The sequence below is a fragment of the Ahaetulla prasina genome, chromosome 7, assembly GCF_028640845.1.
Source record: "Ahaetulla prasina isolate Xishuangbanna chromosome 7, ASM2864084v1, whole genome shotgun sequence".
Classification (NCBI taxonomy): domain Eukaryota; kingdom Metazoa; phylum Chordata; class Lepidosauria; order Squamata; family Colubridae; genus Ahaetulla; species Ahaetulla prasina.
The window spans coordinates 30,888,157-30,900,714 of record NC_080545.1 but is presented as its reverse complement, the minus strand read 5'-3'; the positions used below and the strand labels follow the sequence as shown (position 1 = coordinate 30,900,714).

General features: G+C 36.2%; 1 protein-coding gene across 2 annotated transcripts in view; it reads left to right on the top strand.

Annotated features, from left to right (window-relative positions):
* The window catches only part of CFTR (CF transmembrane conductance regulator), a 147,601-nt gene that overhangs the window by 128,680 nt on the left and 6,363 nt on the right, over window positions 1-12,558 (top strand). The gene's annotated exons all lie outside the window — the stretch shown is intronic.

Genomic DNA, 12,558 nt, shown 5'->3' with positions numbered 1-12,558 from the left:
GGAGTGGAATTTAGTAAGCACCTCCATGAATGGGAGTTGCTGTTCCATGCTGGCAGTTATCAGTCGTCATCAGTAGGGCACCATCCCAGGAATTTTAGCAAAAGTCGTTCCATAATGCTTTGAAATATTATTGAGGCAATGCTAACTCCAAACTGTAGGCGGTGACATTTAAATGTCCCTATGTGTTATGATGATCTGAGCCTCGGCAGTAGTGCTAACTACCAACAGTTGTTGATACTCCTGCAAAGAGATCTAATTTTGCAAAATGGCTCTAGGGCCTAGGGAATACAACAAATGCTGGATGACCAACACTGGGTAGGTGCTTTGCTGCAGTGCTTTATTAATTGTGCACTTATAATCAGCACAGATGTGCATAGACCCATCTCCTTTCATTGGTGTCACTATAGGGGTTTCCCATTTAGCATGAGTGACTGGTTCTAGGATGTCCTGCTTAATTAATCTGTTGAGCTCCAAGTCAATTTTGGGTCTTAATGCAAAAGGAACCCATCGTGGTTTCATTCGTATGGGGGCAATGCTAGGGTCCAAGCTAAAAGATATCGGGGTGCCCACATACTTACTGAGCTCCGGGCTGAAGACATCCTGGAACTCCTGGATCAGGTCATTCGTAGCAGCGCTGGTGACAGCATTGATGCCGGTAACCCCTAGTCCAAGAGTGCTGAACCAGTCCAGGCAGAACAGGTTTGGGAGGTTCCCGTTGACGACAGTTAGAGATAGCCAGCCTTGGAACTTGTGGTAGTTGATGTTGAATGTCCTGCAGCCAGCACAGGAGTCCTGTTCCCTTGGTAGTTGTTCAGTCTTAAATTTTCTCATGTTAGCTGTCGCTTTTGTAGCCTTGGCACTGCCTTCTTCAACGCCTGCCATGACATGATAGTTACTGAGGACCCCATGTCTATCTCTCATTTCACAGGGTGACTCCTCAACTAGTATGAAAACATTTAATTTCTTCTTGGATGGTGCACTGGCTCGGCCAATCCTCGTTTGATTTGTGTCTGGGGCTCTGGGTTTGTTATTTGCCCGCTTAGGCCTCCACAAGTCTCATTTAAATGGCTTTGTTGCCTCTGGCAGGGTAGTTACTGGAATATCTCAGTGGCTGCTGGGTAGGGGTGCTCGACAGACCCTCGCTAAATGCCCCTTCCGGTTTCACCTTCTGCAGATGGCATCTTAGTAATGGCAGGAGGCTCGCGGGTGCTGGCCCCCGCAACTGGCACAATATTGTTTTTATTCTCCTGCTCCTGTATCCTTAGCCTGTCAGTTTGGTAGACCTGGTCCTTGCTCCCTTTGGAGTCAGTTTCTTGGTAGTCCCCTTTATGCATGATGGCTGTGAGTTTCACTGCTACAGGGGCTGTGGCAAGTTTTTGGAGCAATTTGGCCACTCTGTTGGAGGACTTGGTGGCCCTGGCCTCATCCAAGGCAGCCTGCAGTGTCAGGTTTGTTTTAGCTAGCAGCCTTCGTTGTAAACGGAGGTTTTGCACCCTGCAGATGAGCTGGTCTAGCAATATGTCGTTCGGGTCTCTGAACTCACAGTGGGCAGTGGCTTTTCGTAGCATTGCCATGTATTGATTGATAGATTCTGCCAGAATTTATAACGATGGACTACCTTTGATGAGGCCAGAACGTAGTGTGTCTTCAGCACGTTCTGAAGAACTTGCCATGGTACAGTTTGTACTGGCATTGGCTCTGACAGGAATTCTGCCTTGTTGAATACCTCGTGACCGCAATGGCTGAGAAACAGTGCCCTTTTCCGGTTGTCTGACAATCCCAGAAGGTTATTTGCTTCCATGAAGCACTTGAATTGGGTCATATAAGTGTCCCAATTCTCCTTCTCTGGATCAAAGAACATAGATGAGTGGAATGCAGACATGGTTGCCACTCTTTCCTGTTCGAATTTGGTGTGCAAAATGGTGGCTGTTCCACGACATCCACCTGGCTGGATTGTTTGTTGTCAGCTCTTTTTGCTTCAGTTCTCCTCTCCAGATCCCACTTTTGTCGCCAGTGTTAGATTGTGGAAATGGGGAGACTGGAGTAAGCTGCTTGCATAAACTTAGTACAATCAATATATGAAAAAACAATGATGAAAAATTTGCCTTAATGATCTTAAAGTTTAAGCCTTGGTTGAGCAGTGCATTAATTATTGTTACTGGAATACTGAGTCAAAGGCTTTTTTGTAGTCAATGAAAGCCATGCACAGAGGCATGGTGTACTCGTTACACCTGTCAAGTCTGCCTGCATTCAAATCCTAAGAAATAAAAACCCAAATCCATTGATTTAGAGAAGAAATACTTTTGCTAAGCATGAATTGAGACCAGCAAAAGCAAGACAAGATCTGGGAAAAACCTGTATAAAAGTTACAGATTGAAAGTCATCCTCAAACCCTCCCCCAAAGGGTTAACACAGAAAGACTGATCAGTGTCCAATAGGATGTTATGAGAAAGGCACTTCTGCAGGTATCATGTGCCTCCGGAGTCACAAGAAGGTTGGCCTTGAAAAGTCTTAAATAACTCCACTCAGCAGTGCCATAGTTCATGAGTGAAAACCTCCCTTCCAATTCTCTTGAAAACTCTTCACACTAGTTTTCTTCCCCATCCTAAATGCCTAACACCCACCCACCCCCGCTCCCTGTTTCTATGGCAGCCAAGAGAAAGCAAACAAACAAACTCCAAACTCCACACTGGGGATCCAGCTGACAGTACCTTTCAATGACTTGCTGAACAACCTAGATATGATCCATTTTGCAGATTGCAGAAAATATGACTTCAGTAACAGAGTTGTTAGTGCTTGGAATACACTACCTGACTCTGTGGTCTCTTCCCAAAATCCCCAAAGCTTCAACCAAAAACTGTCTACTATTGACCTCACCCCAGTGGTGGGATTCAAGTAATTTAACAACCGGTTCTCTGCCCTAATGATTTCTTCCAACAGCTAGTTCACCAAACTGCTCAGAAAGTTAACAACCGGTTCTCCCGAAGTGGTGCGAACTGGCTGAATCCCATCACTGCCTCACCCCATTCCTAAGAGGTCTGTAAGGGGCATGCATAAGAGCACAAGTGTGCCTACCGTTCCTGTCCTATTGTTTCCTTTCATTATATCCAATTAATATAGTTATTACATACTCATATTTATATATATGCTTATATATTGTATAGTTATTTCATGCTTATGCTTATATATACTGTGTGACAAAATAAATAAATAAATAAAATAAAATAAATCCATTGTGCTGTAACTACTTCTGCACCCTGCCTGTTCCTTTGGCTGTGCATCATTTAATGTTCTCAATATTCTTTTTGCTATTATCTTGGTGAAAACTTGTAGAAGACTGAAAGGCAGCTTATTGGGCAATAGTTCTTTAAATCAGTTTGAGTCCCTTTCTTGTACATAAAAATCACTTCAGCATTTTTCCATGCATCAGGTATTTTTTTCTTGTCTGAGGCATCTCGAGTATAGTTTTGCTGGTATCTTGCGTAAACTGTGACCACCAGCTTTCAGTATTTCAACCATAATACAGTCATTTCCTGAAGCTTTGCCATTTTTCACTGATTTTATGTTACTTGATTCTTCCTCCACTAGGATATCTGGCATTTCTTCTTTCATGGGTGGGTGTTGTTACTTGTGAACACTTTTGATCTTTGTATACTGTAGCTTTCAGTAGAATTTTCCAATTATTTCTAACATTTCCTGTCTTGTGAAGAGCCATCTTCACGTTTTAATACAAAACCCTTCTTTCTTGTATTTATAAACTTGCATTTTACTCTATTAACCCCTTTGGTTTTTTTCAGTTGTCTTTTTCACAAGCTTCATGTAAAACTGATGTGTTTCTTCTTGGATACATTTTCTTTTTCTTTTTTTTTTTTTTATTCAAAAAGTTTTACAAAATTTTTTTTTCCCTTTCCCCCCCTCCTCCCCCCTCCCTTCACAACCCCCCCCCCAACTTCCCGGAACGAGCACAAGGTATAGTTAAAAATAAAACAAACATATGCTAAAAAATTTTCGTCCCAACTTAATTATACCCCTACAATCATCAATTCCTAACTTCCCCCGAAAACAATCAAAAATAATACATCATAATCATTCAAAAACAGTCTGATAACTCTTAGTCTGATATCTACGTTGAATATAGTCAATCCATTTTTTCCATTCCTTTAAGTATCTTTCTTGCGTATTGTCTTTCAAAAAGGCTGATATCTTCGCCATCTCAGCCAAATTGGCAACTTTCAATATCCATTCTTCTATTGTAGGTACTTCTTTTTTCTTCCAATACTGTCCTATCAGTAGTCTTGCCGCTGTTAATAAATTTAAAATCAATTTAATCTCAATTACTGTAAAGTCCGTGATAATTCCCAATAAAAAAAATTGCGGTAGGAACTTTATCTTCTTTTTCAAAACATTTTGTATAATTCATCAAATTCTTATCCAAAAAGCCTCAATGTTCTTGCAGGTCCACCAAATATGAAAATATGTAGCATCATCACAATTACATCTCCAACATTTTGCTTGCATATCTGGATACATACACGATAGTTTTTAGGATCTAGATGCCATCTATAAAACATTTTGTATAATTCATCAAATTCTTATCCAAAAAGCCTCAATGTTCTTGCAGGTCCACCAAATATGAAAATATGTAGCATCATCACAATTACATCTCCAACATTTTGCTTGCATATCTGGATACATACACGATAGTTTCTTAGGATCTAAATGCCATCTATAAAACATTTTGTATAATTCATCAAATTCTTATCCAAAAGCCTTAATGTTCTTGCAGGTCCACCAAATGTGAAAATATGTAGCATCATCACAATTACATCTCCAACATTTTGCTTGCATATCTGGATACATACACGATAATTTCTTAGGATCTAAATGCCATCTATAAAACATTTTGTATAATTCATCAAATTCTTATCCAAAAGCCTTAATGTTCTTGCAGGTCCACCAAATATGAAAATATGTAGCATCATCACAATTACATCTCCAACATTTTGCTTGCATATCTGGATACATACACGATAATTTCTTAGGATCTAAATGCCATCTATAAAACATTTTGTATAATTCATCAAATTCTTATCCAAAAGCCTTAATGTTCTTGCAGGTCCACCAAATATGAAAATATGTAGCATCATCACAATTACATCTCCAACATTTTGCTTGCATATCTGGATACATACACGATAATTTCTTAGGATCTAAATGCCATCTATAAAACATTTTGTATAATTCATCAAATTCTTATCCAAAAGCCTTAATGTTCTTGCAGGTCCACCAAATGTGAAAATATGTAGCATCATCACAATTACATCTCCAACATTTTGCTTGCATATCTGGATACATACACGATAATTTCTTAGGATCTAAATGCCATCTATAAAACATTTTGTATAATTCATCAAATTCTTATCCAAAAGCCTTAATGTTCTTGCAGGTCCACCAAATATGAAAATATGTAGCATCATCACAATTACATCTCCAACATTTTGCTTGCATATCTGGATACATACACGATAATTTCTTAGGATCTAAATGCCATCTATAAAACATTTTGTATAATTCATCAAATTCTTATCCAAAAGCCTTAATGTTCTTGCAGGTCCACCAAATATGAAAATATGTAGCATCATCACAATTACATCTCCAACATTTTGCTTGCATATCTGGATACATACACGATAATTTCTTAGGATCTAAATGCCATCTATAAAACATTTTGTATAATTCATCAAATTCTTATCCAAAAGCCTTAATGTTCTTGCAGGTCCACCAAATGTGAAAATATGTAGCATCATCACAATTACATCTCCAACATTTTGCTTGCATATCTGGATACATACACGATAATTTCTTAGGATCTAAATGCCATCTATAAAACATTTTGTATAATTCATCAAATTCTTATCCAAAAGCCTTAATGTTCTTGCAGGTCCACCAAATGTGAAAATATGTAGCATCATCACAATTACATCTCCAACATTTTGCTTGCATATCTGGATACATACACGATAATTTCTTAGGATCTAAATGCCATCTATAAAACATTTTGTATAATTCATCAAATTCTTATCCAAAAGCCTTAATGTTCTTGCAGGTCCACCAAATGTGAAAATATGTAGCATCATCACAATTACATCTCCAACATTTTGCTTGCATATCTGGATACATACACGATAATTTCTTAGGATCTAAATGCCATCTATAAAACATTCTGTATAATTCATCAAATTCTTATCCAAAAAGCCTTAATGTTCTTGCAGGTCCACCAAATATGAAAATATGTAGCATCATCACAATTACATCTCCAACATTTTGCTTGCATATCTGGATACATACACGATAGTTTCTTAGGATCTAAATGCCATCTATAAAACATTTTGTATAATTCATCAAATTCTTATCCAAAAGCCTTAATGTTCTTGCAGGTCCACCAAATGTGAAAATATGTAGCATCATCACAATTACATCTCCAACATTTTGCTTGCATATCTGGATACATACACGATAATTTCTTAGGATCTAAATGCCATCTATAAAACATTTTGTATAATTCATCAAATTCTTATCCAAAAGGCCTTTATGTCCTTACAAGTCCACCAAATGTGAAAATATGTAGCATCATCACAATTACATCTCCAACATTTTGCTTGCATATCTGGATACATTTTCTTTTTCTTCCAATATTGTCCTATTAGTAATCTTGCTGCAGTTATTAGATTTAAAATCAATTTAGTCTCAATTACTGTACAATCCGTAATAATTCCCAACAAAAAAATTGCGGTAGGAACTTTATCTTCTTTTTCAAAACATTTTGTATAATTCATCAAATTCTTATCCAAAAAGCCTTAATGTTCTTGCAGGTCCACCAAATATGAAAATATGTAGCATCATCACAATTACATCTCCAACATTTTGCTTGCATATCTGGATACATACACGATAGTTTCTTAGGATCTAAATGCCATCTATAAAACATTTTGTAAAAATTTTCCCTTAAATTCTGTGCCTGCATAAATTTAACATTTCTAACCCAAATTTTTTCCCAAGTTTCCAATAATATTGGCTCCTGAAAATTTTGTGCCCACTTTATCATACAGTCCTTTACCAAATTCCTTTCAGAATCTATTTCAAGTAACACATTATACAATCTCTTTATATGCTCCTGAGACTGGTTTCTAATTTGCTTTACCAAATTTTCCTCGTTCTGCACTATACCAATTTTCTGATCTTCCTTCCATCTAGCACGTAATTGCCCATATTGAAACCAAGTATAATTTTTCCCTTCCTCTCTTAATACTTGCAGAGATTTTAACTGCAAATTACCTCTTTCAGTATACAAAAGATCTTTATATGTAATCATTTCCTGATTCTGTTCTATGTTTATATTTTCTATTGTATGTCTAGGACTTGCCCATATAGGAACCTTATAATTTAGTTTATAAGAATATTTTTTCCAAACACGCAGAAGGGCATTTCTTAGCACATGATTTTTAAAGGCCTTATCCACTTTTTTGTCATAAATTAAATATGCATGCCATCCATATAGCAAATCATAACCTTCTATATTCAAAATTCTGTCCTCTGTTAAATTAAACCAATCACTTATTGCAGAGAGAGCAGCTGCTTCATAATATAATTTAAAATTAGGCATTTTAAACCTCCCTTTCCGAGAATCTTGAATTATTTTCATTTTAACCCTAGCTTTTTTACCTTCCCATATAAATTTGTTAATTCCCTTCTGCCATTCCTCAAGATTCTTATCTTTCTTAATTATTGGTATCATCTGAAAGAGGAATAAAAATCTAGGTAAAACATTCATTTTAATAGCAGCAATTCTCCCCAGCAAAGATAATTGCAATTTTTTCCAAACAATCAACTCCTTCTGAACTTTTTGCCATAAAACCTCATAGTTATTCTTATACAATTTCACATTTGATGATGTAATATAAACCCCTAAGTACTTAACCTTCTTTACAATTTCAAATCCTGTTACTTCCTCTAGTTTTTCTTTCTGTTGTCTGGCCATATTTTTTATTATCACTTTTGTCTTTTTCTGATTTACCTTAAACCCTGAGACATTCCCATATTGATCAATTATTTCCAACAAAGATTTACTAGAATTTATAGGGTTTGTTAAAGTAATCACCAAATCATCTGCAAAAGCTCTTAACTTATATTCATGTTGTCTAACTCTAATTCCCTCTATCTCCTTTACTTCTCGTATTTTATCCAATAATGGTTCTAGAGTTAAAATAAACAATAATGGTGATAAAGGACATCCCTGTCTTGTTCCTTTCGCAATCTTAAAAGGTTCTGTTAAGCTACCATTGATTATAATCTGTGCTGTTTGCTCTCCATAAATTGCCCTAATTATTCTTAAAAAACCATCTCCAAATTGCATCTTTTCTATTAATTTAAATAAAAAATCCCAATGCAATCGATCAAAAGCTTTCTCTGCATCGAGACAAATAAATGCTGCTGGAATAAAATTTTTCTTTTCTAAGTACTCCAGTAAATTAACAATCTGCCTAACATTATTCCTCATCTGTCTCCCTTTTATAAATCCAGATTGATCATTATGAATTCTTCGCTGCAGAATCAACATTAATCTATTAGCTATTATTTTAACAAAAATCTTATAATCATTATTTAAAAGTGAGATTGGCCTATAATTCCCAGGTTTAGAACAATCCTGTTCCTCTTTTGGTATCAATGAAATAAAAGAGGTTCTCCATGAGGGGGGAATTCCCCCTCCTAGTTGTATCTGATTAAATAATTCCTTAAGTGGACCTAACATCTCATCCTGTAAATTCCTATAATAACTAACTGTGAGCCCATCCGTACCAGGAGTTTTCCCCATTTTTAATTGTTTAATTACCAAAATAATTTCTTCCGAGGTTATAGGCCGATTCAATTCATCCGTTTGTTCTAAAGTTAAATTTTTAACCTTATATTCCTTCAAATAATTATCAATATCCCTATTCAATATATTATCTTTAAGATATAAATTTGTATAATATTCTAAAAAAGCTTTTTTAATTTTATCCTGTTGATATCTCTCTTTACCTTTATATTCTATTTTTTCTATAGTACGTTGTTTTTGTCTTTTCCTTAAAGTGTATGCTAACCACCTACCAGGTCTATTTGCATTACAAAAAGTATTATGTTTGGCATATTGTATATTTGTTGCCACCTGATCAGCCATTATCATATTAAATTGATTCTGTAGTAACTTTATTGCATCTTTAAGTTTTTGATCATGTGGATTATGTATTAATAATTGTTGTTTCTTATAAATTTCCTCTTCTAAATACCTACGCTGTCTTTGTTGCTTATTTCTCTGTCTATTATTAAGATATATTAATACACCTCTCATAAAAGCTTTACTGGAGTCCCAAACCATTTCTATCGATGTTTCATTATTCAAATTATAATCAAAAAATTCTTTCATCTGCTTTTTACATTGATTTACATTATCCTGATATCTAAACAAATTTTCATTTAATCTCCAAGTTCTTCTACCCTCTTTTCCATATTGCAATTCCATCCAAACAGGACTATGATCAGACAAACATCTTGGAAATATCTTAGTTTTCTTCACCCTAAAAAGCAAATCATTAGAAATTAAAATAAAATCAATACGTGAGAAGGATTGATGCCTATCAGAGAAAAAGTATAGTCTCTTTCCTCCAAATTCGCAGTCTCCATTCATCTCTTAACTCAAAATCTTCTATCATATCAAAAAAGGATTTAGGCAGCTTTGCATGTGCAGGTATCTTCTTGGAAGAAATTCTCTTGTCCTTTCGTGTATCTATTACTCCATTCCAATCTCCCAATATAATGCACGATTTATAATCCCATAGAATCAACTTATCATATAACATTCTATAAAATTTTTCTTGTTGCTGATTGGGTGCATATATACCAAGCAAGAGAGTCCTTTTTGTTTCTATTGTAAGTTCAATAGCAATATATCTTCCATGAATATCTGCCTCTATTAACTTGGCTGGTATATCTTTTCTCAAATAAACCACTATACCATTTTTCTTATCCAAAGCTGAAGCAACAAAATGTTTGCCTAATTTTGAGTTTATTAAGTATTTTTGACCTGATAGTTTAATACTTCCGGTGGTGCCACTTTCTTTGTCGGGCACCTAAACAAGGCGTTCCGTGCTGAAACTTCATAAAAGCCAGCAAAACAGCGAAAATCAGCTGTCCGCCAGCTTCAAGCACTCTCCCTGGGAGAAAGGGAGAGTACAGAGCGGCGGGAGAGTGGTAGATCTCCCCAGGGGCTTGGCTTTGTGAAGCAGAGCCCCGGAGGGTTGAGTCCCACTGAACTCTGCTGAGCTTTGAACTTCAGCGCGGAAAAGAAGAAAGTGTCCATCTCTGCCCAATTGATTTTCTCTGTGGATTTTTACATGCAGACGGAACGAGCGCAAGTGAACGATTATTGAACGGCAAGTATTCCTGACTTCTACCCTTTAAAAAGAAAAACTTTTTTCTCTCTGCTTTAATTGACTGTTTAAAATGGCGTCTGAGAGGAAGTGAAAGTCGGAAGCTGGCTGCGTAACTAAGAAACGTTATTTGTGGATTGTAATGAACTGAGCTTTCCCATATTCAAAAGGAAAAAGAAAAGTTTTAAAGTTAGATAAAAACTGAGATGGCTACTAAACCACCTAAGACTGCTGGCAGAAGGGGATCTGAAGTAGCTTTGGAAGATATGCTTAAGGAGCAAGGGAAAATGTTTGAAGAACATACCAACCCGTACGCTCACCCAGAGAGGGACTTCTCAGGGTGCCGTCCGCCAAGCCATGTCGGCTGGCGGCCCCCAGGGGAAGGTCCTTCTCTGTGGGGGCTCCTACCCTCTGGAACGAACTTCCTCCTAGCTTGCATCAATTGCCTGACCTCCGGACCTTTCGCTGCGAGCTGAAGACGTATTTGTTTATTCGCGCGGGACTGGCTTAAATTTTAAAATTTTAATATTTTAATAGAGATTGAATTTTAATTTATATTTAATATAAATTTTAGGGGTTTTTAGGTCTAAATGTTTTAAATTTTTTGCCAATTATATAATAAGTTTTTTAATTTCTGTTTTAGTTGTAAATTGTCATTGTTTTATATTGGCTGTGAACTGCCCTGAGTCCTTCGGGAGAAGGGCGGTATAAAAATCTAATAAATATAATAAATAAATAAAATAAATAAATAAGATAAGTTTAAGGAGATGATGGAAAATAATGAGAAAATAAGAGAAGAAATAAAAGAGAATAATAAAAAAATAAGAGAAGATATTTTGATGGCCTTTCAAGGTCTGGCGAAAAGACTGGAGGGGTTGGAGGAGGAGGTGCAAGAAATTGCCCAGTCAAACCAGCAATTAGAAAATAAAATGGGAGGAACGCAAACCAAATTGGATAAAAATGAAGATCAGGTGGTGGTGATGCAGTATAGGATGATGGAAGGAGCTCTGAGAATCAGGGGGTTACAGGAGGAAAAAGGTGAAGATTTAAAAAAAGATTATCAGAAGCTTTGGCTGAATTTATTGAATCTGACCCACAAGAGGTTGCTTATCAAATTGATAAAATATACAGAGTTAATTCCTGGATTGCTAGGCAGAAGAAACTTCATAGAGACATTGTGGTTTATTTTGTGAAAAGTACAATGAGAAATCAGATCCTGCAAGTTGTATATCAGAAAAAGTTGAAAATAGGAGAACAGGAGTTGAAGATTTTGAAAGAGATTCCTTCCAAGATGCTAAGGGATAGGAAAGACTTTATATTTTTTACACAAGAACTTAAAAAGTACCAGATTCAGTTTAGATGGGAGGTACCAGTTGGTTTGACAGTGTATTATCAAGGAAGAGGATATCGTATTGATACTGTGCTTAAGGCCAAAGATTTTCTCTCTATTGTGTTGAAAGTTGAAATAGAAGTAATAGAAAAAAGATTTCAAGAGTGTGGAAGTGGAGGTGACCCCATTGATGTTATCATCTGAGGAACAGCCACAAGTACAAAGGGTAACAAGGGGAGCCCTCAAGCGTAAAGAAAAGGAGCAACAAATTCAAAGCAAAGGTCAGGATCTTACTACAGAAGTGGTGGGAGGAGCAAGGCTGAAGATATAGGAGGAGGATCTTCAGTTGATTGTTCAAAAGCTTCAGGAGGCCAGTAATGGCAAATAAAATTCTGACCTGGAATGTCAATGGTTTGAATTCAGCCCAGAAAAGAAGAAAAATATTTCATTATTTGAAACAATTTAAAAATGATGTGATTTGTTTAATTTGGTGGTTCTTATCACCTTCTCTGCCTTCAGGAAGGTCTTCCTGCCGCCATGGGTAAATTGCCCTAACCAATTCTCTGGTGTTTTTTTTTTTCTTCGTTGTAGCAAATACTAACTTTTTCTAACTTTCTTTGGCTAAGGCAAGAAATAAAATATATACAGGAGCATAAAAATAAGTACACACTTAATTTTGCTTTGTTTTGCCATGAAAGTTACCTTAGTAACGAGTTTGGTCTAATTTTAACTATATATATCATTATGATATTGCAACTGAAC